This window comes from Glycine max, chromosome 1 (assembly GCF_000004515.6).
Source record: "Glycine max cultivar Williams 82 chromosome 1, Glycine_max_v4.0, whole genome shotgun sequence".
NCBI classification, from domain to species: domain Eukaryota; kingdom Viridiplantae; phylum Streptophyta; class Magnoliopsida; order Fabales; family Fabaceae; genus Glycine; species Glycine max.
The window spans coordinates 29986194-30010311 of NC_016088.4; the positions used below are offsets into that span (position 1 = coordinate 29986194).

At 35.7% G+C, this 24118-nt stretch overlaps 2 pseudogenes; both read right to left on the reverse strand.

Moving 5' to 3' along the window:
- Positions 1–395: 395 nt before the first annotated feature.
- Positions 396–9631, reverse strand: LOC100819223 (dihydrodipicolinate reductase-like protein CRR1, chloroplastic; annotated as a pseudogene).
- Positions 9632–14068: 4437 nt separating this feature from the next.
- Positions 14069–15779, reverse strand: LOC100818692 (uncharacterized protein At2g33490-like; annotated as a pseudogene).
- Between the last annotated feature and the right edge of the window lie 8339 nt (positions 15780–24118).

Consider the following 24118-nt stretch of genomic DNA (forward strand, 5'->3'; position numbering starts at 1 on the left):
TCTTGATGTCTTCAATCTCCTGTGTCTTACTAGTACCCTTGACATTTTTGGCCCCTTGACATTCTTCCAGCTACTCCATGTATGTCTGTACCACCTAACAACATACACAATTCCCTTACTAGTACACAGGACTCACAAACTCCCAAATTTCAAGGTAGCAAGAAAACCAAACTCTCTTGGGCCTGATGACACCACCCATGGTTTTTCCTGATCTGCTCTTGAGCATCATTCTCCACAGAAACCCTGGATGCACCTACAGGTTGTGACTCTCTTGGTCACTGATCACCCCTACTTGCACCCACTGAGTTGGAATACAGCACCTCAGTATGGTACCAAATACCCCATCCCCGCAATTCCCTTAGTCACACTCATTTGGCCTATCTTTGTGGTCATGGCTAAACATAAAAAAATATGTCATTTGCATTGACCCTAGATTCCACAATTTCGATGTTGTTGTAATGGAAAGAAGTTGAAATTGCAGCTTGTTGCAATAATATTGATGCTATTGAAAGAGTTGGTGCAACCAAGACGCCTTCACATCAAAGTTAAATCATATGCCACAAAAAGAAAAAAAAAATCGCTTAGTAGCAAGTTTAGAATTTAGACAAATTAAAATTACAACATTTTCAATTCAAATATGGACGATGAAGTGTCAAAATAACAAAATGGACCATAAAATAGAAAGGAGAACAAAAATATTGTCAAGTAAACATTGTATTGTTCTTATTTGTCCCACCCCGTACTCAACATGCCGGTCTTCTTGTAGAATGCAGATAATGCACCTACCGTGTCTAATTTGATTTAGGGCATGTAAACTATGCTTTTTATGCCAAATGATGTTGCCTAATGAAGAATCAATTGATGATTAACAAACACTTTGCACATGTCAAAACACATGTCTAATGTCACATTTATAACTTCATAGGCTAGTCTTCAATCTAATGTCCAACTATCCTAGCTTATAGTCATAGTTGTTTTCTTTTGCTATGAAACATGTCTTTAAAAATAATAATCTATTTCTAAATTTATGGACAAAAGATACACATTTTTCTAAACATAAATAATTTATATACGCTAAGGCCACATTCCTTCAAAGTAAATTTGTAGCTAGCCAGAAATCAAACCTGTTTCACGTTGTCATATACAAAGGAAGGGTTGGTGAAATCAACTACAATTCCTACTGCCTGGAACTGCAAATTGCCATTCAAAATGTTATTCAAGAAAACAGATTAAGAGAAAAAAAATACCAACTTTGTTACTTGAGATATGGAGCCCAAAATCATAGTAAGGCCATTTATGATGGGTATTTGAAGGATCTCTTCCATGCCACATATCTAAAAGAATTAAAAACAATCTAAAAATAGATTAAGGAGAACATAACAAATAAGTTGGTTTGGATAATGACACCAAAGGAAAAATAAAAAAAATAGAAAATCTTTCCAATGTTTTCCCTAATATGACAAGTATCCACCGCTCCTGCTACCTCCATTCTACATGCCTTAGTCACTGCCACTACTGCTGCCTTTCCCATTTCCTTGGTTGCTCCATTAATCACAACCTGTTCCACAAACCAATACCACCATTCTGTCCATGATAAGTGCCAGTTAATGATTGTCCCCACAGCCAATTTGTTGTATCATTAGTACGTTAAAGCTTTAACGGGATGATCAACGAGCAAGTCACTATGATCACCATGACCCAACTTGGGAAAGTCACCCCTAAAAACCCATAATAAGATCTGCTAAACAACTTATGACATATTTGAAGATACATGTACATGCATAAGAATATAAGCATTACCACTACACCAACAAGTACCAGAATGGGACTCATCCCACTCCATTAATGCAAATAATGCATCAGGGAAGCCTAAGTATTGTTAGAAAGACTTAGGCTAATAAAACCTATTTCAACCAGTAACTTATATTAAAAGAACCTTCAACAACAAAGATAAGGTGATGTAAGCTCCATTGGAGCTTGTAGGCCTAGGATCTTCTTCATCAATGGATTCCTTTGCTTCTTGAAAGATGAATGGCAGCGGAATGGAGAAGGAAGAGAGAGAGGAGACGCCACTTCAAGGAGAAGATGAGTCTAGAAGAAGCTCACCACCATAGGAGGCCATGGATAAGAGCTTGGAGGAAGAAGGAGATGAATGAAGGGAGAGGAAGAGAAGAACACGAAATTTTGTGCTCTAAAAGAGCTCTGAAATCTGAAGTTTAATATTCAAATGATCAAAGTTGAAAAAAATGCACACACATGACCTCTATTTATAGCTTAAGTGTCACACAAAATTAGAGGGAAATTTGAATTTCAATTCAAATTTCACTTGAATTTGAAATTGTATTTGTGGAGCCAAAATTTCACTAATTATGATTAGTGAATTTTAGTTATGGTCCAGCCCACTAATCCAAGATCAATTCCAAGATTCTCCACTAAGTGTGCTTAGGTGTCATGAGGCATGTAAAGCATGAAGGACATGCACAAAGTGTGACTATATGATGTGGCAATGGGGTGTAGTAAGCAAATGCTCACCTCCCCCTCTAAAATTTAATTGTATTGTGCTTCTACCAATTCAATTAAATTTTATTTCCCAACACACACATCAAATATTCACTTAGTGCATGTTAAATTACAAAACTACCCCTAATACAAAAACTAGTCTAGGTGCCCTAAAATACAAAGGCTGAAAAATCCTATATTTCTAGGGTACCCTACCTACATTATGGAGCCCTAAATACAAGGATCAAATATAATGACATCCTAGTCTAATATGTACAAAGATAATTAGACCCAACCTTGGCCCATGGGCTTATAAATCTACCCTGAGGTTCATGAGAGCCCTAGGGCCTTCTTCAGCAGCTCTAGCCCAATCCTCTTGGAGCCTCTTGCCCATGGCTCTAGTGACTGGTCCCTTCCTAGGGAGGATTGCATCATAAGGTTGTGATGAAGCTTCACAACCATGTTCCCACTCGACATGCCTGTGTAAGAAACAACTTTATGCATTCAATATTAACTCAAAATAAAGAACCTAAACATCAACATCAACCTTAGCTATATATGCACAAACGTATCCTTATTCCCCACACATAATTTGCAGAAATGCATCCTCATTCCCCATATATAATTTGTTGAACTTACAATCGTTTAGATAGACATGTACCTCTTTCCAATAACGAGGCACTTGCTAAACTTAGAAACACGTAGACAATGCTCCATCCATCCAACACATTAGTAATTTTGACGTAGCAAGGACATGTTAAGATATAATTTATAGTATGAATTAGTTCAAAAATTGGTAATAAACACAAATTATAAATAACATCTTCATATGAACATACATGAATGTAGTTGTGGAACCTCATATTTCTTGATGTCAATTGGGCTATCATTGGCACTATGGACATCCTCAGCTACACAATGACCTGCAAAATGGGCAGTTTGGTTGCACAAAAATAACTCATCCTATTGACGCACCTACCAATTGTGATAGCAATGCATTGTCTAAAGGGCTTTGTTGCAGAGAAAATGAAATAAAGAAATATGTATATTAATTCTCAAATAATTGTCAATAATTGTACAAACTTGTTTATAACAAGTACGTTAAACATTGAATGCACCATAGTGCTTCTTCCTATCTTATCTAAAGGTATGTACATCAGATGTTTTTAACTTTTAAAAAATATGTTGCCCATTTCTTACGAATTGTTTTGATGCTCTCGATGTCTAATGGCGTGCCATCACCAAACCACTACAAAATTTAAAGTATAGAAATTAGTGACCTACATGTGAAATGAAAAAAAAAGTGATAGTTAACAATTAATTTTTTCTTAAAAGTAAACATACCATGCTCCAATCATTCTTCAACCCCTGCTTACTATGTTCCACATCTAGTGCATGACATAATAGCCACACTCATACCCACCAGTTTGAACATGACTCTACATTCAAAATAAAAAATGATTGAATCAGACAATTACAAACTTACCAAACATCAATAGTCGGAAATAAACATTCATTATATGACTAACCTTTATTTCAATCCACTGCGTTACAACTTTAGCAATATGACCATCCAAATTACTCTTTAATGTCTTCATTGCACTGCTTAATAAAAACATCAACATGTAAACGAGCACAAAAATATTAATGTGTTGATGTATAGAATATATTAAATGACTTATGATATAATACTTAACTAGTTAACTACAACTTTGATATGAATTCCAGGCTTCTTACGTAGTGAATAAAACCAAATGACAACATCCTTCATAGGACACAAAACAACCAGCTCCCAATGGGCCCTACATTTGAAAATAATTAGGTACTATCGCAACCTACCCTCTAATGGGCGTGCGACCGAAAAGCAAAAGTGCATCTTCTGAAAAGGAAACGCGTGGAGTCGCCACCAACATTTATTTAAGGAAAACGTTTGAAAAACTAAAAAGAGGTATGTGAATTTTGAAAATAAGGGTTTGAGAGTTGTTTACACATAGGGAAGGTATTAGCACCCCAAGCGCCCGCCACAAGGGACGACAGCCTTTAATCGAGTGTGCACAACGTGACTTCAAAATTATTTATTTTCCCTTTTTATATTTTTTTTATTTTTTGGGGTCAACAAGGGAGTTGCCCTTGCTCATACGTATCCTCAGGTGTGATGAGGAATTCAGACCTACGTAGTTCTTTAAGTCTGAATGTTTGTGCGTTAAATTGATTTTATGTTTTTTGAATGATTTATTTTATTTGCAAACAAAGAGTCGTTAAGGTGTTGGACCTTGAAACGACGTTTTAAATTTTGAAAAGTGGATGGAGTCGTTAATGCATTGGACCTTGAAACAATCTCAAGTGATATTTGATAAAGAGAAGTTTGGTTGTGAATTGATTTACTCTATTTGTTTTTTTTTTTGTTTACTAGTTTCTAGTCCCACAAAAGGAGGAAACAACTTCATGACACTAAGGATCGGCTAGAACTAAACCTTACAAGTAAAATGAAATTGCAAACCGTAAAGGGGAGACGATGAGTACAAACAAAATAACAGAGAGGACCCATAAGTGTATATGGATTATATTCAACTCTTAAAGAAAAAAAAGAAAAATGAAGAAGAACTAACCGGATCATGCACAAGGTACAAGGCTAGCAAGAGAAGCGATGTAGGGAATGACCCATGGTCACGATTTCGCGACGCCTCAGCTTCACTTTTCTTCTTCTCTTCCTCTTCCTATGTTTTTTCCTCTATCCCAAACTTGTTGAACCCTTAAACCCATCCCGTAGCATGGTTATTTATAGGAAAAAGGAATTTTGGGGCAAGGGAAGCTCGCCCAAGCGAGCTGGTTGCTTAAGCCTGAAGGCTTTTAGTGGCCCAGGCGAGCCAAATGCTAGCCTGGGCGAGTTGGGGTCTAGAAAAATCCACAAAATGACCCTTTTGCCCCCTTCCTTTGTAGCTTTTTGTTTTCTTAACCAAAACACTAGTGATTCTTGGCTTCATGTTGTAACCGGCACCAAACAACGTAATTCAACTAGCAAGGATCAAAATATGATATCAAATGATATTCCCCAGACGAAATTAAGGTCTGACAGTTGCCCCTCTTTACTTATCTTTTTATTGAAATTAAAAGGTAAGTAAAGATAAGGACACTGATTTCATACAAGCGATCTTGCTATTCAAAACAGGACGCCATAGAAAACAAAAGAAGTGAAACCGAAAAAGCAAAAGGACATTGAAGTCTTTAGAAATGTAAAAGACTGAAGAGGTTGAAGTCTTTGGAAACGTTAAAGACTGAAGACATTGAAGTCTTTGTAAATGTAAAAGACTGAAGACATTGAAGTCTTTGAAATCATAAAGCAAAAGACATTGTAGTCTTGGAATCATAAAACAGAAGACATTGTAGTCTTCGAAAGTGTAAAAGACAAAAGACATTGAAGTCTTTGAAAATGTAAAAGACTAAAGACATTGTAGTCTTGGAAATGTAAAACAAATGACATTGTAGTCTTTGAAACCATAAAAGACTGAAGACATTGTAGTCTTTGAAAATGTAAAAGACTAAAGACATTGAAGTCTTTGGAAATGTAAAAGACTGAAGACATTGTAGCCTTGGAAATGTAAAACAAAAGACATTGAAGTCTCGTAAATCATAAAGTAGAAGACATTGTAGTCTTGGAAATCATAAAGCAGAAGGCATTGTAGTCTTTTGAAACATAAAGCAAAAGAATTTGTAGTCTCTTGAAAAATAAGGCAAAAGACGTTGAGTCCTATGAAAAAAACAAAGGATGTTGAGTCCTATGAATCATGCAATTGGATTTTGGAAATTGGTATATAATGAGAAATCTATGGACTCATAGCCTGATGTGAAACATGAGTTTTGGAATACATTGAAATGCAAACTTCACCCTAAAATGCAGTAAATGCAGGCTTTGTACGCAACAATGCAATGCAATGAAAAATTATGCAATGTTCATGACATTCTTTCCTCTTTTTGATTTTTGATTTAGTGTGAAAAACACATATTGATTGTTTTTTCCTTAAAGACGTAATAACTTATGCAACCTTATCCTATCTTTTGCAAATATCTTTGGGGACTCCCTCAGAGTGCATGTTTTGATTTAATCACTTGACAACTTTTTTTGGGTGATGACAGTGGAGCCATTTGACATTTAATCAATCAACTGAAATATTGATCGTAGGGTTTGTCCCTTTCCTTTTTATTAAAAACTTCGATTATTCTGCACAGTAAGAAAAATATAAGGCTTTGGGACAAATCGCATGCACCATTGAAGGATGGCAGTGGATTGTTACACTTGGTATATGACCCAGTGAAACTTTCTCGATTTAAGGTCATAGAGTGATGCCAAGGGTCTGTCGATCCGCTGAAACTTTATGACATGGGCTGATCATGAAAGAATTTATATAACAAGGGCCACCCTTGGATTCAAAAGGAATTCTAAGGAGTCTGCATGAGCGACTAACATCAAACATACCCTACTATTATGATTGTCTTTGGGCATTTTCCACGAGCTCCTGGTCGAATGAGTTTTCTTCTCAAATGTTCAAGTGCAAAACCTCGAGGATTCTCTTTTTTTATACATATTTTCTTCTACAATCACAAGTGTGTGCAGGTTCCATTCTAGGATCCAAACTTAAAAGCATAAATAGTCATTCCTTGATCAACATGGGCTTTATTGGGATTGTAACGTGGTCAGGGGTAAGAGGGCTATGAAAGAAAGTATCGGAGAGGCTCAAAGAGTGTTTAAGGGTTATATTGAGTAAGAACCTTGAGAGTCTTGTTTGTACTTTTATGCATTTCAACTTTTTTATTTGGGTTGGGGTCTACTCCTTTTGTCTTATTCATTAATCTTTATTGCACTTTGTGCCTTTCTTGTAAAATTTGGAGATTTTTTGTCTCTCTTTTCTCTTCACTCGCCTTTAGCATATTTTTTTCTTTTTTTTTTCATTGTTGCCCAACTTCATGCATGTGTTGTTTGCATTGCTCTTCCCGCTAATTTAGCGGTGGTTCCTACTCGGGGTTTTTATTTTGTTTATTTTTGTTTTTTGTGTTTGTTTTTAGAAAACAAATATACTTTGGCTCGGAGGGGTAGCAAGGGATAAATTAATTTTTGGGATGTTGAAACACGACCATGTGTCATTTCAAATCTTGACTAGCTACTTTTATAGTTTGGATTTTGGGACCAAACCTCTGATAAACATGCTCGTTATTCTTTCTTCTTTTATTTTTTATTATCCTAATTTTTTCTTAGGTCTCCCTATCGAGTTTTGAACCTACCAAGTGAGAACTTCTGATCTACCCCTAGGTTCACTTGAGGCTCATGCATGGTGCCTCTCATTGCCCCAATGTAGGACTCTAAGGTATCTATTGATGTCTTTTCATGACCTTGTAGCAAGGAAAAATGAAAGAAACTGTGCAGGTTCTCAAAAATGAATTTTCAAGGACGAGAAATTTTCAATCGACAACTGGCTCTTGACAACTCACTTTTCTCTCAAAAAGATAACTTTTAAGAATGATAAAATGAGGTCACATGAATGTCTGTACTTCTTATTTTTGATTTGAAACACAATCAATCAAACGTTTTTTTTTCTTTTTTTTTGAACTTTACTTGTCGTTTTTGGAACCCCCACCAAACGGCGTAGAACGAGCAATTTCTAATTGAACAGACTTGGAGATCAACTCAGGAGTGCAAGTCACTTAAGCAAACAAGCCAACGACATACATTCATATTCTAGTGAATGTTAAATAAATACACAAAGATGTAATTGTGAGAGAATGAAAGGCAAGGACATCAAATTTATCCATATTATTAGCATTGCGACTGTTGTTTGCAGTAATGGCATAAACTTGAAAATCCTAAGGAGTCATTGGAGACATCTAACAACAACCTTCAAATTACCCCAAGCATCATGCATAGTATCACTCGACAATGTCAGAATTCACAAGCAATTGTCCTCCTCGAATATTAGCCAGCCTGCATCAATTAGACTTTGCACCTTATGTTTTAGGGTCATACAATGCTCAATGGAATACCCCAGAACTCCTCCATGATAAACACATATTGCATTCGAATTGTATCCTCGGGAAAATGGAGGTTGAGGAATATTTGTTGGGATTATGGCTACCATTGCATTATTGAGTAGATATGGGAGTAAGTTAGCATACGACATCAAAATTGGGGTGAATTCTATAGGCTTCTTTTCTCAAAAATTTATTCCCTGGTTGGTGTTTTGGTTTGTGTTAAGGGTGGTGTTTGGCCTCGGATGTGCAGCAGGCGGGTTTTATGGTCAATTTAGAGGCGACCTTTGTGGATGATTTGGTGTTCTTGGCTGGTAGGGTGGTGGGTAATGAGATGGACCGATATTGACTAAGTATTGATATTGTTGAGCTAGTAGGAAATTTGGCCATGTAGGAATGACAGTCACAACATGGGTTTCTCCCTCCTTATTCTCTCCATTTGCCCCAACCTTCCTATCCATCAAAGTAGCATAATCAAATTTGCCTCTTCTCAGACCCACTTTGATCCTCTTGCCCACAAACACTAAATCTGCAAAGCTTGAAGGCATGTAACCCACTTTCTTCTCATAGTAGAACATCGGTAACGTGTCCACTATGATTGTTATCATCTCCCTTTCCATCATTAGGGGTGTTACTTGAGTAGCGAAATCCCTCCACCTTTGGGCGTATTCTTTGAAAGATTCATGCTCTCTCTTACACATGTTTTGTAGCTGCATTCTATCCGGAGCCATATCAGAATTATATTGATACTGCCTAATGAAAGCAACCATTAGGTCTTTCCAAGAACGGACCCATGAAGGTTCTAGATTAGTGTACCAAGTCATAGCTGCCCCAGCCAAACTCTCTTGAAAAAAAGCATCAAGAGCTTTTCATCCTTCACATATGCCCCCATTTTCCTACAGTACATCTTCAGGTGATTCTTGGGGCAAGTAGTCCCCTTGTACTTATCGAAATCTGGCACCTTGAACTTCTGAGGAATGACCACGTCAGGCACTAGGCACAACTCTGCCATCTTAGCAAAGACATAATTTCCACCTCGTTCAATGACCCTCAGTCTTTCTTCTATACGATCAAATTTCTCCCTTTCCACCATAGCAAGAGGCCCTCCTTCCATCGCAAAATGTAAGGGTTGGGGTTGTGGGCAATATTGCGGCCCCCCAAAAGTGTTTGGCGGGGGTACACTAAAAAATGCCTCCTCCTCAATGGGATATCCGAGGTGAGGCTCAAAGTCGGCTAGAGTGTGGCCTCAGGGTACTTCATGTGTCTCCTCCGTGGGTTGAGAGACATATGCATGATCAGATGGGGGTTGTTGGCTCTCAATGGGTATGGGTGCGGAGTTGCCGACATTCTCATCCGGAGCATGTACAACATTGGGTGGTGTATAGTTGGGAGGCAATCCACATGGTGGGAAGGAATGCTTGTTCTGAACCTACACAAAATGAGGGTCGATCGCACTTCCCAACGCATTGCCTCCCTGACCTACCATATGCGAGGCTAGATGATTTACTTGATTAAAGCCAGGTGGGTGAGTCGGGTCCACCTCTGTGGCAGTACTTGCGGCAACAACTGTAGTCGTATTGACCTCCATCATCCTTCCTATACTCATCAAGGCCTCCACATTGTGGTCATCTACCCTTTCATGGCCTCCATGTCGGCCTTCATCTGCTCTTGCACCTCCTCTATTTCACTCATCACTCTAACTTTGGCACGCATTCAGTAAGGACACTGTAAAGCGCGTTCTTTCCTTTTAATTACAATGATTACAGTTCTGATTTTGAGGAAAGAATGTAATGAGCAATGCAACCAATGTGAAAAGAAAAATAAGCATGGATGTATGTGAATGATACATTGTTGAAGTATTGCAAATTTTACACAGGATATTCAGTAGAACATAGGGTCGAATCAAATCAGATTTTCATTAAAACAACATTCTTCATTATATCTTGTCAGAGTCAAAAGGCAACTGGAGATAAAAACATGGACATTAATAGTCCCTAATTTTGTAAATTATTCAGCTCAATCATGTATTGACGGTAGCCAAAGAAGCTATGTAAACTCAATCCATCTTCTGCCCCAACTTTTGCAAGCTGGTTACTTCCATACTTGACCTTGACTTGATGAAAACCTTTTCTTAAAAGCATGTGCTTGGTTCGACCCCATAATCCAAGGAATATAAATTTTAATTGTCAATACTTCGACAACCTATCATAGAGATGAATGATTAGGGCATACTTATGCTAGCATGACAAATGTAATTATGAGATTGACATGAGACGCCCGAAGAACCATCCTTTCCTAGTTAACAATGCATTAGGTACCATGTTCACGCAATTTTCAATCATTTTTGAAGAGAAATGAGTGTATAATCCCAACATGGTTTTTTTACAGCTATCATCATGGTATCCAACACATGTAACTAAGAATGTGGTGTAAACTCTCACGCTTCATTGTAACTTTCTTTTTGTTCATTTTCTTTTGTTTTCTTTTTTTCTTTTTTGAGGAAAATGCAAGACATGAGCAACTATATGTCATAATCATGCATAAGTGAACATAACATGCGAATGATCAAAATAGAATGTATGGAGATGGCAGAACAAGAGCATGCTAAATGAAGATGTATGATAATGCAATGACTTATGCAAATGCAATGCATGAATATGATAAATGATAAATGCAGGAATTATGATGCCATGAAGAGATGCATGATGTGATCAAGGAACAAGCCAAAGTGAGTTTCTCTGTGCCCCTAATTCAGGAACCTAATGGAGAGGATCCAAAAGTCCACTTCTAGTGACAACTCCCAAGGGTACTTTCATGTAACCTTATCGGTCTCTAGAGATATCATCCTCTTAGATAATACATTGTGGTGATAGGGACTATCAACGACAATGCATCACCAAAAGAGGGAAACTCTAGATGAGACTTCACTGTTATCAAGCGAGTCAGAGACCCAACATGACCACAGATCAACCTCCATTCCCTATGGCTTACATAGACCCAAGTATAGGCCCCAACAACTAAAGGTGTGTGAAAAAAGTGTAGGTGTCATGTGTGAATAGAGCAACCTAAGTATAGCACATGTCGTCTATCCTAGGGTTCAATGACACATTTTATTTTGCAAAAATAAAATAAAGAAAAAGTCATGATAAAATTACACACTCGATGAAAATGGCTTAACTCTCTAACAAGTCCCTAGTGGAGTTGCCATCTGTCGCAACCTACCCTTCGACGGGCGTACGGGTGAAAAGAAAAAGTGTGTCTTCTAAAAAGGAAACGCGAGGGAGTCTCCACCAAAGTTTATTTAAGGGAAACATTGGAAAAAACCAAAAAGAGGTATGTGAATTTTGAAAATAATGATTCAAGAGTTGTTTATGCATAGGGAAGGTATTAGCACCTCATGCACCCGCCACAAGGGACAACAACCTTTAATTGAGTGTGCACAACGTGACTTCAAATTATTTATTTTCCCTTTTTATATTTTGGGGTCGACAAGGGGGCTGCCCTTGCTACTATGTATCCTCGGGTGTGATAAGGAATTTAGACTTACGTAGTTCTTTATGTCTAAATGTTTATGTGTTAAATTGATTTTATGTTTTTTGAAAGATTTATTTTACTTGTGAACAAAGAGTCATTAAGGTGTTGGACCTTGAAACGACATTTTAAATTTTGAAAAGCGGATGGAGTCGTTAAGGCATTAGACCTTGAAACGATCTCAAGTGATATTTGATAAAGAGAAGTTTGGTTCTGAATTGATTTCCTTTATTTGTTTTTTTACTAGTTTCTGGTCCCACAAAAAGAGGAAACAACTTCACGACACTAATGATCGGCTAGAACTAAACCTTACAAGTAAAATGAAATTTCCAACCGTAAAGGGGAGAAGATGAGTACATACAAAATAACAAAGAGGACCCATAAGGGTATATGGATTATATTCAACTCTTAAGAAAATAAAATAAAAATGAAGAAGAACTAACCGGATGTTGCACAAGGTACAAGGCTAGCAAGAGAAGCGATGTAAGGAATGACCCACGATCACGATTTGACTGTGCCTTGGCTTCGTTTTTCTTCTTCTCTTCCTCTTCCTACGTTTTTTCCTCTATCCCAAACTTGTTGAACCCTTAAAGCCCTCCCCCAACGTGGCTATTTATAGGAAAAAGCCATTTTGGGGCAATAGAAGCTCGCCCAGGCGAGTTGGTTTCTTAAAGCTGAAGGACCTAACTCGCCCAAGTGAGCTGGTTGCTTAAACCTGAAGGCTTTTGGTGGCCCAGGCGAGCCAGATGCTAGCATGGGCCAGCCGGGGTCTAGAAAAATCCACAAAATGACCCTTTTGCTCCCTTCCTTTGTAGCTTTTTTTCTTGACCAAAACATTGAGTGATTCTTGGCTTCCCGTTGTAACCGGTGCCAAACAATGTAATTCAACTAACAGGGATCAAAATATCATATCGAACGATATTCCTCGGACGAAATTAGGGTCTGACAGGTATGTAAAATACAAACATTATATACATCCATTTGATAAATTTTACTTACTGATTCAGGTAAGCTCCTAAGTAGACCTTTCGTTGGGATTCCTTAACCCATGTTTCAATGTAATGTTGACATTCAACACGTCTATCCTTTGCATTGTGTATGGACTGAGGCTCAAGGAATCCATACACCGAACCATGACCCAAGGTCGAACTCCACTCATCCATAAACGTATTTTCATAATTTGAAATGAAAAATTGAAAATCATGTATGTTATAACCAATATTAATTAATAGTTAATCATATAGAATGTACTTACATCTTCCACAACTATAGTAGAACTTTGTTCAAACATTTGTCACCAAATATTATTTCATTTACATCAGAATATGTTAAGAAGAACAATACATCGGCATTTGGAACCCCAAATTTACTCCCATCCCAGAACAACTCAATAGGCTTGTCATAAATGTCATACAGGGTCTTAATCAACTGATGCAATGGAATCTCTGTACCAACATCATTCTAGCTTTGAACATGTTTAGCCATTTCTTAGGAGTAACATGTGAATCCTATATGAAGAATGAAAAGAAGAATTAAAGTAATGTTAGTAACTAATTTATATCAATCTACGATTTTCTTAATACATGTTAAACATAATAAAAATTACCTCATGTGATACAACTTTGACAAGATTTGTTGGCCATGCAATGAATGTGTCAAGGGCCTCCTTGACATACTTAATTTCTAACGTTGGAAACAAGACTTCAGCGTCACTGACATAAATTTTCTTAACATTGACCCTAACCACATCATCTGCATAAGCGACGCCATGTATGGTAGAGCCCCCATCATATATGTTTCCCAAGGCCACCAAGCGTGTACAATTATCACCTTGCACATACAACCCCATAGTCGGTATAATATTAGCATCATGTTCTTCCCCTGATGCATTGACAACATTTTCAGCATTGCTACCCTTTGTGCTGACACATGCACCTAATACTTGCATATCCATGTTAATCAGGGGTGTGTATTGCAATTCCCTCTTAGACAACTCTATTTTGATGGCCTTCTTCAACTCCTATTTCATTTTCTCTAGAGTCCGCTTGTTTTCTTCCTTAATTTCATTCCTCGTTTTTTCCTTAAGGTTGACTACAATCTCATTCCTCCACACTTCCTTAAGGCTTCCAATCATCTTAACCAACTGTTGTTGGCGGATGGATGTAGAGGAGGTGTTTGAGCCATGTGATGCCCTTGAATAGTATTGAGATATTGTCACACCAGATCCTACTGCACGAGCACAACCTCCATGCTCTAGTTGCCCAATGGCAGTGTTAAGTATGTCATCACGACCTTGGGGAACAAAGGAACCATGTGTGATCTGTTCTTCTAACGAGTCCTCTATCAAGCTTAAACTCACACTGACGTTTTTGTTTTTTTAAAATAACAAATTAGTCAAATAAAATATGAAAGATGCACTCACAATTTTATCAGATATTTCTTTTGCTACCTGAGATGTCATACGCCCATATTGCTTTGTTCGGGCCAACTTCCACTTAACATGTCTTTCGATGGGAGATGGGGGGTCGTCAATCTGTGGCATATTCTCAGTCAACATTGCCTCCCGTTGGATTTTCTTTTGATATAGATATTGAATCTACATAACTCAAGACCATTTCTACCTCAATCAAACCCATTTGTACAACCATAAGAAACTGCATCATTTTGCGTATTTTAAAAACTTAACACTAAAAACAGTTTTATTTTTTTCCTCTATAACCACAACCACAGATGCCTCTTCCTATTGTGCATATCCAGAATCTAAAAAAAAAATATTCCAAGATTTAGTAAAGGCAATCACAGACCAGGACCAGAAGAAGGGGATTGAATCAATGTACAAGGTTGCTTGTCTATTACAAATGAGACTCATGGGGCCTACCTTACAAAATTCTAACTCTTGGAGAAGTTGGTATTACCATCTGAGTTCACATGTGATAATGATCATGGCTCAATACTCTATCTTTGCAATAAACCTAACAACAATTTTAGGCTTTTACTCTTATAGGAAATAAGATTACCTCCAATTAGGAGAACCTAAAAGCCTTGAATTGGAGGGGAAACTACTTGGAGGTCTAGGAATTTCATAAAGCTCACTTATTTTGGGTGAAATCACAAGAGTAGGAGAAGCACTAGGTGATACTTTTGGAGATGATGTTGGAGGCTTAAGGATTGGAGTCAGTAAAAGAGGTCCATAGAACAATTGAACACTTTCTACTGAGACTAGCTTGGTAGGTCCATAGAACAATTGATTACTTGTCAATGGGCCAAAAAAGGCATGTCTTTTAATCTTTTTAGAGTAAGCAGAAATGTAATCATGACCTGAGTTATAAAAGATTATTTACTAAAGGAGGCGGCAATCTCGTGGAGGCAGTATTGCTATTACTTTCCTTGAGTACTAACTATGCACTTCTGACAATTGAAGCAGAAAACTCATCTCCAATACATTTTTCATGTTCCTTTTGTTCCAATGGGGATGAATGCCACAAGTTCTTTGTAGGTTCACTTAATTTTCCCTGCATTTTAGAAGGCTTTGTTTGGATTATTTACCTTGAAGAGGTTGGACTCTTAGCATCAACTAGTGTTCATAGCACATATGAATTGATCTTTCGTGATACAGATCGGTCCATCTGTCTCAGTTTTTCACTTGCAATAGGTTTATTATGAGCAAAAAGCGAGGCAGATTGAAACCCTGCCCTAAAGTTAAAGGAAAACAAATTCCTTTGATGGTTATCTAAGTTTTGCATAAAATAGAGCAAAAGATATTCACTATCCATGCTCATGCATACTTTAAATTTTATGGGCAAAAAGAAATTTCAGTAATAAATGTCTTTTTTTACCTTAGTAGCTTCAGCTGTAGAACCTCTAGGAAGTGTAAGTTCCACCTGATCCAACTGTAAAAGAAACAAATTTCTTTGAAGGTTATCTAAGTTTTTCTGAAAATACTATCCATGCTCATGCATACTTTAAATTTTATGGGAAAAAGGAAATTTCAGTAATAAATGTCTTTTTTACCTTAGTAGCTTCAAATGTAGAACCTCTAGGAAGTGTAAGTTCCACCTGATCCAACTGTAAAAGAAACAAATTCCTTTGAAGGTTATCCAAGTTTTGTTGAAAATAGAGCAAAAGATATTCACTATCCATGCTCATGCATAGTTTAAATTTTATAGGCAAAAGGAAATTTCAGTAATAAATGTCTTTTTTTACCTTAGTAGCTTCAACTATAGAACCTCTAGAAAGTGTAAGTTCCACCAGATCCAACTATAAAAGAAACAAACATGGTTAAGCAGTAAGTCATCAAGATGAGTAATATAAGCCATTCGAAGTGTTTTATAAACTTGAAAATTGAAAGTATATGTATTATGTTTTGATCCAAAATATTCATAATCAGAAGTTCTTTACTGAAAACTTCCATAGCATTTTTATGCATTGACCAGAGTAGTTGAAACTCAATCTTCTTGAAGAGCTTCTTGCTCAATCCATCCATCTAGAAGCATTTTAATTAAACTATTTACTCATGTGCATAGAGTAGTTAGTCGCATTTAAACAAACAAGGATGCAATGTTTCTGTGCATAAGACTACAAAACAACTTTGGCCACAACTCTAATGCTCATGGAGTTTGTATCCTAAAGGCCTTCCTACATAACATAATATCCACCCCCAGGAATTCATTCATTCACCAATTAATTTTTATCTTACTTGTATTCTCTTTAGCATGCAGTAGGATTCAAACCCCTCAAGCGCCACCGCATGAGTGCACAATCATTCACCTACTCATTTTTTCTTGTAAGTAGATTTAGTTGCTTAGTCTTCATTAGACATTCATTTCTAAATAACTTGGAGAAACATAAAAAGGGAAGAAAAAGATTAGAAATTCCTAGTTTCTTAAGGTAGTCATCTTGACAATTTCAAGTTCATTCAAGAGAGAGTCTAAGGGAATGGTAATTGTCTGGAATATATGAGAACGTTGAAAGGGGATAGGAAAGAGTGTTGAAAAACAGAGAAAAAAAGAGAGGAAAGAATAGAGAGAAGGAATTAGGAAGTGACATGATGACCAATGAGTTTGTGTAGTTTGAACTGGATTTTGCCAAGCATGAGGAGAAGTTTACTTGCAAGAATAGAAATAAAACAAAATGTCTAGGTTGCCCAAGCGAGCTCGTCAAGCTGGCCCAGAGGCTAGATGAACTTGGAGGAAGCATGTTTGTGATTGTGAAGTGCCAGACCTCACAATTTTTTCAAAGAGCTCTTCATCCTTGCAAATTGAAATTGTTTCTTCTCTTCCTTTCTTTCTTTGTAAAACGAAATCAATTCAATTGCAGTTGGCATTCATTAGAGTGAGCAACGAGAAGGAGAAAGTCAAATATCCATCCTCATCTCAATTCTCAATCAGACCATTTATTTCTCCAACTGCTTCTTTTACTTACGCCAACAACTCACACAACCTATCATTATTATTATTATTACTAGGGGAATTGAAATCCAAAGAGTAACACAAACCTAGGTTTCACAATGTCGACAATAGACAACAATGGCGCTAGACTTCAAAGTCGGAACAGTACCACCATGACAAGGGGCGACGCGTAAAACACGTACCACGGCCTCAGTGACAGAGATAGTAAGGTCAGTTAAGGCACACTATCACGCATGAAGGTAACTGAAAACATGAGGGTGACTCTGCCAAAGAAAGGGTTCATAACCTTAATTAAATGACGTGCATTCGATGACAGTGTATCTATAAAATGTCTTTGAAGTCTCCTTTCTATTACGGTTATCCTTGACCCATCGTTGTTTGCGTCATTCGAAGACGGTGTTTGTAAAAGCCGTCTTCATTTTCAAAGACAATATTACAAAAATGTCACCGGTTCAATATACTATGATGGCGCCAATGGATCAACGTCGTAAGTGTGTCATAAAAAATGTATTTCTAGTAGTGTAATTTGTTCTAATTGTGTTCAATAAAAATATTTAATTGTTAATAGTCGTCAATAGAATAAATTAGAACTTGTTTTTTTGAGTTAGTGTCCTTGTTAAAAATGTTGATGTTGACTAGGAGGATATGTACAAAAAGTGTAATACAAAATGAGTACAAAACCAAGCTAAATATAACATTAAACAAGTTTATATGGCTTTAAAAGCCAAACATCCAGAAATTCTCTCTCTCTCAATTTTCTCATATTATGAAAAATGAATATGGCTTGGTGTTATATAATGTTAGCCCAAAAATACTGGGTAGGCAGGATGTTTTGTTTGAATGAAAAAGGCAAAGAAAACTTCTGAATAATGTTAAACTTCTCAGGTCGTTTTAAATTTTTAAGTCAATTTTATTATATTGCCAAGTTTTGCGAAGGACATATGAACTTATGATCTACACTCTAGAAAGAAAATCAATACAAATTAAATATGGTTACAGAGTAGTAAGGAAAATTATTGCGTACCAACCTATGGCTAATGTGTGTATTAATCCTCAGGTCTGCCACTCGATTTATTTCTCTCTTTGCAAGCGTAAACCATTAAAAAACAAGCCATTGATGATCGATATATGACAAACTGTCACATTATATAAAATAATTTAAATACAAATCCTAATACATTTAGTTTCATTTATATATATTTATTTTAAAGAAACTTATAAAACAGTTTCAAATGAATTTCTGTCCAGTAGGTTGCTTCTTGGTTGTTCTGTTCAAAATCAAAATGAACGATTTATTTCCCTTATGCTATTTCCAATAAGGCTAAAATATATCCGTGCTTTTGGATGTATATTTAAATTTTATATTTGTTCTATGTTAATTTTTTTCTTGATATTTAATTTTTTTATCGTAGGTCTTTATTGTTAACATCTATCAATTTGGTGTTGATGTATATGTTAAGTTGACACGTTATCATGCCCATATGTTACTACATGTACTCGAATGATGAATTTATAAGAAATAAATGTAAAAATCCAAAAGTTATAAGAGCAAATGCAAAATACTAACTCATTCTTCCAGCACATATGACAATGTGCATGACACATGCAGACAAGTCAACTTAATAGACACGATAAAAAATTTCAAATATTAAAAAGCAAAAACGAGAAAAACACCATCAAAGAATAAATTAAAATTTTGGATATATATTAAGAAGCACAAACTTATTTTAACATTCCAATAATTATTATTTTATTCTTTAATTTAAATTATCAGATAGTTATTAATTTTGACTACTTCCACTTACCTCTTTATATACAAATTAAATAATTTCGGCTCTCAAAAATAAATGATCAAATTAATAAATTATCATAAAATAGGTGATTCAAGTAATATTAGACTTGATCTTTTTAAATGAGATCTTATAAATGGAAAAAATGTGGTTAGAAGAAAAGAATCCCATTAAAGATGATGAACTAAATTTTTTGATGGAAATTAATTATCGATAAAATTATTGAATCCTCCGCATGATTAAAAAAAAATTTAGCAAATTAACTCGCAATATTATATTCTTACAATAATGTTGTATTGAATATTTTCACATGTAACTGATAAAAGAAAAAAAAAATCACATGTTATCACTAACTTCGTTCACTGTATATTCCAAGGTACATGTATCCAAATGTGGTGCATTTCAGAACTGGAGCCAGAGGGAATTGTTTGTCACCTTACTCTAAATTAAATGCAGGCATCATTCGAAATTTGACAGCCGTATTCTGATTCTATCCTGGAAATTCTAACAGATAATAATTAGCCTGGTACCAGGAATTTAATATGATAATTTGCTTTCATATAAAACGTAGCTAGGGACTACACAAAAGAAATTAAGACTATAGTTATAGATACAGCTATAGTGCAAGTCACAATTGCTTGGTATATTTATGGAAATAGAGGGACATAGATGATGACATTGCCAATCCAAGTTGCCAATTTGACAATTGACAACGCACGAGTCAATTCATAGTACAGTGATTAGTCTACATTTTCTCTATCCAATGTTGCATATGGATTTGGACTACTATATATAAGGATAACACGGTTTGAGAATTAATAGTTTTTCACACTGTTCAAACTCTTTTAAGTATCCGAATCACGAATCAACCAAAGAAAAATATCGTTGGTCTAATAGATTAACGCAGACGTAATTAATGTCCTATAACATTTTTGCCCCGAAGTTATTGCCTATCGTTTGAACATTGTGCAATTATAAAGTAAAAAATGTCACATATATTTGACTCTTTCAATGTCACGTATACAAGATTTTCCTTCATCTCCAACTTTACCTTAATACAAATGTTAATGAAACAAAAAATATCATACGCTTTTCTTAGTATTTCTAATAAAAGTTGGAACTAGATTAGAAGGGGTCTTATCGAGGCCAGAAAGAATATCTTGCACAGTGGATGTGGAAACTTTTGTCTGTTCCAAAAATAAGAGATGGAACTTGAAGAAGTGGCATTTTCACCTCATTAGTTAATTAATGGCATGAGGTCACAGCCACAATTATTCTAACCTAACGTAGCGTAAGAGAAGAAGGAAAGTATGGGTTATGTCTACCGGTCAACTCTCATGAATAAATGATTTATTTTTGTTGCTTTGTTTAGATACTTGTCAATTTCACACGGGCCACGGCACTGAGATTCCAATCATGATCTACCTTTAGTATTGTCACCCCACCACACGACACGTCCTAGAAATTGCATTTCATCCATGTGATTCATGGGTGAAGTACAACAATATAGACTCAACCTACACACAAGTTTTTACGCGTAACCTATAAAGCAGAGACTTACTACCAAAACATTTTTTATTTTGTTTTAATGTGTTAGCTTAATAATGCCCACACGAATTCATTTCGGACTCTTGAAATGGCTATTATTCAATGACTATGGTAGTGGTAGCAATGTCTTAATTCCTATTGCGGGAGAACCAAAATTTGCAGAGCCACGACAACTTGACACATTTACACGTGAAATAGAAAGGGCTGCTAAGAGGTTGAAATTTTGGGTGTCATACTTACAATTTCTACTTCACTCTCATTTCAACGGTGCCTTGTGAAAGAATTATTGACGTTACACCCGTGTTACATTTCGGAATTCGAATAATGTTTGGGTATAGGTTTCTTCTAAATTTGAGGTTGACTACCAGAGTATGAATATGTGTAATCTGCCTTACTTCTAGTAAGACTTATATAGTAGTTCCTAAGAGATAATAATCTTATGATATATCATTTCTTTAATTTTTGAAAATAAGATATGATGATATAGGATCAGATACAAAATTGTAATAAGGTTAAGATATCAGGTAAAATATGAAGAAATATATATAATAAGATATTATTGGACTCGATTTAATACCAATCTAATGATACGCAGTCCCTTATACTTGAGTATAAAGTTAAAGAAACTAAAAGTAATATGGACTCGACTCCATAGCGACAAAAAGATACACAATTCCTCATGTTTGAATACATAGTATGAGAGACTAAAATAAAATGGACTGAACGTAATACCAACCGTAGGGTACAAAGATAAATATTTACATATAATACATATATGTTGCTAGTGAAAAAGTATCTTACACTTTTTTAAAGTCACAAATTTAAAGGGTTCACGTGAGCTACAAATAAGGGAAGATGTCCAACGAATGAAATTAAAAGAATGTGTCACAAGATTCCCCATTTTCTACCAAGAATATGAGAACAATATTAGGTTAATGAAAGTAGTATTCTTAAATAATTCAACAATACACAAAATTCCAACGCCCCCCCCCCCCCCCAACAACCTCTTTATCCTGGCACTTTTGGTCTTTTCCCACATCCAGACAACAATTTTAAGAGTGCATTACAAACCACTATACATATTATAATAAGTGGAGATATAAAGTTGATTTTATGGTGAAGGAATAATAGAGGAAGGAATAGGTTGTGAATTCGAATTTTCTTTCTATGAAATATTGACAACTAATATTTGTCGATTAAAAAGAACATAATATAATATGTTAACTTTATAATAAGTTATAATATTTTTATTGATTCACTATATAAAAACTTACACTATCGTGCATACAAATTAAACTCTTAATATTATTATATCAATCATGACCCTTTTATTAAAAGGTGAAAATGGCACCATAGATGGTCAGGGTGAGTTTTGGTGGCAGCAATTTCACGGGAAGAAGTTGAAGTACACTCACCCATACCAGATTGAATTGATGTTCTTAGACAACATTCAAATCTCAAACCAAATTCAAGCCTATATATATTATGGTTAATTCAATACTCAAATAACATGCATATGGACCATAAAGTGTAGTAAGATTAATTTATTTTCACAAATGTTTGTTGGATCGAGTGGCCTCAAAATAATTAAGAATGGGGGGTTGAATTAATTATTCCTAAACCTTTACTAATTAAAAATTTACTCTTCTAAGGCTTTTACTTATGTTGTTAAGAGAATAAGGAGTAGAAGAGAAACTTAACAGAAAGTAAAAGCGGAAATTAAATGCACAACGGAAATTAAAAGAGTAGGAAAGAAGGAGACAAACACACAAGAGTTTTTATACTGGTTCGGCAACAACCCGTGCCTACATCCAGTCCCCAAGCGACCTGCGGTCCTTGAGATTTCTTTCAACCTTGTGAAAATCCTTTTACAAGCAAAGATACATAAGGGATGTACCCTCCCTTGTTCTCTTTGAAACCCTAGTGGATGTACCCTCCAATAGAACTGATCCACAAAAGATGTACCCTCTCTTGTTCTCAGTCAACAACCCAAGTAGATGTACCCTCTACTTGTACCACAAAGGATGTACCCTCCAATGTGTTAAGACAAAGATCTCATGGCGGTTAAACCTTTGATACTTTGTGAATGGGGATACAAAAAAATTCTTAGGCGGTTAGTCCTTTGAACACTTTTGTATAAGGGAAAGGGAAGAATCAAAAGAATTCTTAGACTGTGTCGTTTTGAATTCTTTGACAAGGGAGAAGGAAGACACAAAAGAATTTAGGCGGTTAGTCCTTTGTTCTTTTGGAAAAGGGAGAAGAGAGACACAAAAAGAATTTAGGCGGTTAGTCCTTGGCGAATTCTTTTTGGCAAAGGGAGAAGAGATGAAAAGAATGAATAGCACAAGTTTTCAAGGTTTAGAAAACCAGAAAACTTTGGAAAGCTTTTTGGCACAAAGAAGAAGAAGAAGTTCAAAAAGATTCAAGGCTTGTAAAGGATTGTATTGGATTGTTAAAAAGATTGAATGAATAAAAATGCAAAACAAAGTCTTGCTTTTATAGACTCTTCATGTCTGGTCAAGAGAACCATTAGAAGAGTTATGACTTTTAGAAAACCTTTAAACCAATTTGAAAAAGTCAAAAACCATTTGAAGAGTTACATCTTTTGATTTATTCAGAAATAATCGCTAGTAATCGATTACCAAATCAGTGTAATCGATTACACAAAGCTTTTATATGAAAGGATGTGACTCTTCACATTTGAATTTGAATTTCAATGTTCAAAGGCACTGGTAATCGATTACCAAAACATTGTAATCGATTACAGGTTTTTGAAATCAATTGGAACGTTGTAAATTCATTTGAAAACTTTTTCAAATTCATTTTGCTACTGGTAATCGATTACAACAATCTGGTAATCGATTACTAGAGAGTAAAAACTCTTTGGTAAACATGTTTTGAGAAAAATCCATGTGCTACTCAGTTTTTGAAAAAACCTTTTCATACTTATCTTGATTAAGTCTTCTCTTGATTCTTGAATCTTGAGTCTTGAATCTTCATCTTGATTCTTGGAAGCTTGATCCTTGAATCTTGATTCTTGATCCTTGAAATTAACTTTCCTCTTGAATCTTGAAGTGTTCTTCAACTTTCCTCTTGAATCTTGAACTCATTCTTTGATTGACCTTTGAGCTTTTTGTCATCACCTTTGTCATCATCTTCTGTTATCATCAAAACATCTTTGAATCACTCTTGATTCACCATGAAGCTTTGCTTCTACAATGTTGACACAAACAGATAAAGTCAAACATAAACCAAAACACAACAATACTTTTACAAAAACAACAGCCTGAATCATAAAATCTTTAATCACTCTATGAAATTGGA